The 5,008-nt window shown below is 31.4% G+C and overlaps 1 long non-coding RNA gene across 1 annotated transcript; it reads right to left on the bottom strand.

Moving 5' to 3' along the window:
- Positions 1–4,411: 4,411 nt before the first annotated feature.
- On the bottom strand, positions 4,412–4,802 carry LOC149958998 (uncharacterized). The gene is made up of 3 exons (XR_016478358.1): positions 4,761–4,802; positions 4,631–4,684; positions 4,412–4,489 (listed from the first exon to the last, which is right to left on the bottom strand). It is a non-coding gene; the product is annotated as an uncharacterized LOC149958998 (long non-coding RNA).
- Between the last annotated feature and the right edge of the window lie 206 nt (positions 4,803–5,008).

The following is a 5,008-nucleotide window of genomic DNA, read 5'->3' as shown; positions in this document are numbered from 1 at the left end:
TTTCCTATTTAAACTAAATATTTATAACGCTAACCATTTACAAAAATAGCCCTTTTTGCAAGTGAAATGGAAATCATTTTTATTCAGCACCATGAAGGCTATGCTATTAAATAAACAAGTTAAATGACAAATTCGGTGTAGGAAAAGCAAAAATTTCAACTCATTAATTCAGCGAACATTCTAGATCTTATGATTGTTCCGGTCGATGGTCTACTAAATATATCAGAAGCATAACCAATACAACTGGCGGAACCTGTTTCATATTAGGACTGTTTATGATTTTAGCCCAAATATTAGCGAAGGAACTTGAGGAGCGTGTCCCGTAAAATAAATACACGCTTTATTTATTCTTATTCTGACAAATTTGTTCCGGCTCCACGAATTTGGCGAAGAAAATTATTCAAGCTTCATTTCTTTACTCAAGAGCAATATAAAACCGGGGTAGTGCGGCAGTTTAACCAAAGGCAATTAAGATGAGAAGTAGAACCATGGATTAAAAAGCCATTTCACGAGAAACCTTGCCAGGGGAAAAAATCTCGACTTAATCTGAGCTAAGCCTTTGCCAGGGAAACTGGTAATGCTTTCTATTTAATATTTCTCCTACTTCTTTCTTGTTCAAAATTAATTAGGGTTTCTTATTTCATATAACACTTCAGATTATAAATATGTAGGGTGGGCCACGACTTCAAAATATCTCCAAAACATCGTTACCATTATCACCAAGGTTTTAGAATTCCAGGAATAACAAAATTTGAAATTCGTCGTAAAAGAGCCGTGTTGTACGAATTTGCATACACGATTTACGCACTGCAGATGCCATAAAAACAATTTGTAGGCCTACATTTTAGAGGCACATTCACAAGATAGGTGACCCACTTTGGAAATCGGTGTTTGTATTCGCAAATATGCAAAACGAAAGAAGTAACACCGTTTATATTAACTGTCTCGAATGTAGCGTGAACTTTTTTTCAAGAATCATATTTGTAAGAAATGTACTGATTTTACCTTAAGTTTGTTTACTTTATCATTATCACAAACATGTTTCACCAAATTTCCGAAATTTGATAAAGATATTTAACAAAACATTTTGCATTAGTGTAAAATGATATAATAATCAGAATATTATAAACTTTATTTTTATACAAATAACTTTTTTCTGATTTTGTACATATTTAATAAGAATTTCCCAAAAGTCTAACTTATGCTTGATAAAATATAAATTTATAAAATATAGTTGAAAACCATGTTCTATAAAAAAAACACTCAGCTTAAAAACCCTAATGTAAAATTCATGGCTTGAATGTTCGAATAAACAAACTAGACCAAAAGAAAAAAGTCATATTGTTAAATGCTAATTTAATGCCCTGCTGTCTAGCGTATTCGTTTGGTGCCATATTGGAAAATGGACGCCAAAAGAACTCGCTTTACCATTTTACATATAATGGCAAAAATAGATCCGTTAGACTTAGAAACTTGGTTGTTTTAATTGGACAAACTAATAGTGTAGTTTATTTTCCGGAAAACGTTCTGGAAAAATAAAATATTGAAACACAAATTACTTTTTAAGGTTTTATCGATATAAAATGTCTAATATCAGTAAAAATACTACAAAACATTAATAGTGTTACATTGTTTATCAGTTTAAACTAGTGTAGAGGTTTAGTTTTACTTTTAGATTCGAAAAAATGAGGCGAAAATGCAGCTTTATTTAAATTTGCAAACAATATTAGACTAATCATGGAATGAAAACTTTTTTATTTGTTTCGGGAAAATACGGAACATTTTCCGACTTACAACACTACAAACTACTAATTATGTAGAAAGTTAGCTTTTTGAAAAAATGAATACGTTATTTTGGAAATGATAAGTGAGAACTTGATTTGGTTATCTTGGATCGTAATGTTAAATTTATTGAGCGCGCTTCAATATTCATTTCAGCGAAATCACCTGTGCAACCAAATCCATTATAGTCAGGAAGCTAATGAGAGCCAATCGGTTAATGGGATTTTTGAACATAAATATTTAAAATAAACTTCAATAACAACATTCAGCCTTGTCTTCTCATTTTAAAATGCAAATTTTATTTAGTTTTAATTGCTGTCTCCATAGAGTGTATTCGCCTGACGACGACGCCGGTTAGTGCGCCGAAACGGCCGTAGCGTTTTAATAAACAAAACTCTTTTACTGTGCAATAGTGGTTTTTATTCATTTCTTTAAAATTTTAAATGTACAGGACAGTTCCACAATATTTGATTTATTTGAGTGTAAAGTAAGGATTTATTTATTTCCAGCAAAGAGTGTAAACATTAAAAAAACCTTTTATTACCTAAGTGAATTAACATGTTCAGTTATCCAACAATTTTCACCAAAATAACTAATTTATTATTGCACTTTAGATAGGTTTATTAATATAATTCATAATTTAGTAGCAATTAGAGAGTAGTTTATTGAAAAAAAAAACAATGGAGAAAAGTTTTCTTTTTTTAATCAAAAGTAAATTATTGGTGGAAAGTGATTAAGTTAACAAAACGTTGAAATAAATTCCGTTTGATGTTGAAGGTGAAAAAGATAAAGGTTTACCATTCGTTAGTGAAACATGATAATAAAACTATAAAGTGGGCAATATACCAAAGAGAGACTATCGCCAAAATATTCAGAAATTTTCAATCTTCCCATAGTAGAAATACATATATAAATATAGATATAATAAAATCATTTAAAAATAAAATATAAACTTTCTCCGACGTCCCCATAAAATGTTAGATTAAATTTAAGGCGCATTTTATGAATATTGGATACCCGGGAACCCTTATAGACACGATTTTTAATAATCCCGAGATTATAAATACATGTAGTGGTACAAAAAACCGGACCCTGAAGTATTGTTATCCTATATGAAGGGAGTTTCATAAAAACAGAGACAGTTTTAAGAAAAAAATCCTAAAACATTTAAAACGGAATTAATTAAAAATAAGCCTACAGTGCACGAATTTGAAAAAAAAAGGGGGTGATATATGAGATAAAATGTATATGCGAAGAAAAGTATATAGGGCAAACGGAAAGACAGGTTATACAAGTTGGCCCAGCCGTTATATAAGATCCACATCGCATGTGTTAAGCAAGTCCAAAACACTATATTTAAATTTTTATATAGCGAAGGGGAAAAAAGTATCGTGTAAAACGCTTACAGATCCATTTAGTACCATACTTATATTATGTTACTAATGATTGTATGTTTCAAAGCGTTACTTATTATCATCCTTATGGATATTGTAACTTTTTATTGTTCGTTAAACACACGGCTTACAGTTTCATTTAGTGTCGTAAATATGTAAATTGGTACTTATGATTGTATGTACATGAAACACACCACTCACAGCTTCATTTAGTGGAATATTTATGGATATTGTTACTTATGATTGTACGTTACAGAGCTTCATTTAGTGTCATATTGTCACTTATAGGTTATTTTCGAGGCGTGATTAATAAGTTTAAGTACATAGATAAGATATTATAAAGAAAACTTCACTTCGCGACGCCCTACATCCATCTCTCAGGCTGTAAAAACTGTTCTATGCTAGAAGTTCTAACGCGTTTTAAGGGTTGCGTCGCCTTGAGCGATCAACGTTCGGTTTGCAAGTAGAGAGGCCAATGATCGAAATCCGCTGGATGTAGTTTTAAAAAAATTTAAATTCACTCGGCGTTAGCGCCATCTCTAAAGCTGTCACGGCACAAGACTACTACTACTACTACATACATCGATGTGGAACTTAAAACTAAGAAATGAGAAAAGAAGGGGGATCTAAAAAATGAATAAGCTGTACGTATAAATGAAAAAAAAACCTCTGAAATAGATTGGAATTCAACAAAGATTTAAGTTCCGAACGGGAGGACATGTTTTAAAGATGGAAATCAAATCTAACGGTAATTAAGGAATTGATAAACAATGATGGGTGGTTATTTAAAAAAAATTAAACTATTGACACCAGAAGTAACATTGTGTAATCTTGAAGAAGCAGTCTTTTTTTAAACCTTTAAAAATTTGAAAAGGACCAGGGGAAAAAACTTAAAATAATGCTTAACATTTTAGTTTAGGATAAGGTTTATCGTCTCTATATTTTTGCATCAAATTTCACCGAAACGACATGTGATTAAATTTTTCTCGAAGCAATCCAAAGCATTTGAACCGTCGCATATTCTTAGTGCCTAAACGGCTTCTGCCGCTGGGGAAAATTTAATATTTTAAAGCAAAAACAACATCTTTTTCCTCCCAAGTACATATAAGTTTGCTTAAGTACGCTTTCTCTAACACTCACGAAACTTTATTTACGAGGCTCCGTGAAGTGGATCTGCGCCTTTAGCATCAGCCTAAATAGATTAAGTAACTATATGTGATATTTAAGTCAGTTAATAATAACGGACATTATTATACAACTTTAAGGTATTTCTTCAATATTCAAATGAGGTCTTTTTTGTTAAATTTCATTAACTCAATATTGAAATATGTTTTTTAACTAACAAAAAGTGTTCAGTGTTAGGCCGGAATATCCAATAAACAAAAAAGCGCAACCCAATTAATAAATACCAATAAACATTGATATCATTAAGCGTTAAAAATTCCTCTACTCACGGTTGAAGTGTGCATCTTTCTATACTGTTATTGTTTTGGCTTCGGAGGCTCCCACTGATTTTAAAATTCGTTTTAAAAGAAACAATTTAGTTGGGGCGAAACACAACATATACCAATAGTATATGCATACACTTTGAATGCTTAAGAGTCCATTGCTATATCGACTATACAAACCACGCCCGTTTCGATCATAATTATCAGGGCCACCATAGTCTTCCTTCGGCATTCCAAGTAAATACACATAGAAACTCCTGATGTTACAGATTGAAATATGGTTTGTTAATAAGAATATATAGAATATTTAACACATTTTACATAAATAAATAAAGTAGTACAGGAAGTGATACGGTTTACACATCCGCGGTCTGGTGGGAAATT

Source organism: Leiobunum rupestre, chromosome 2, assembly GCF_980474605.1.
Source record: "Leiobunum rupestre chromosome 2, qqLeiRupe1.1.hap1, whole genome shotgun sequence".
Lineage (NCBI taxonomy): Eukaryota > Metazoa > Arthropoda > Arachnida > Opiliones > Sclerosomatidae > Leiobunum > Leiobunum rupestre.
This window is presented reverse-complemented; position numbering and strand designations above follow the sequence as displayed.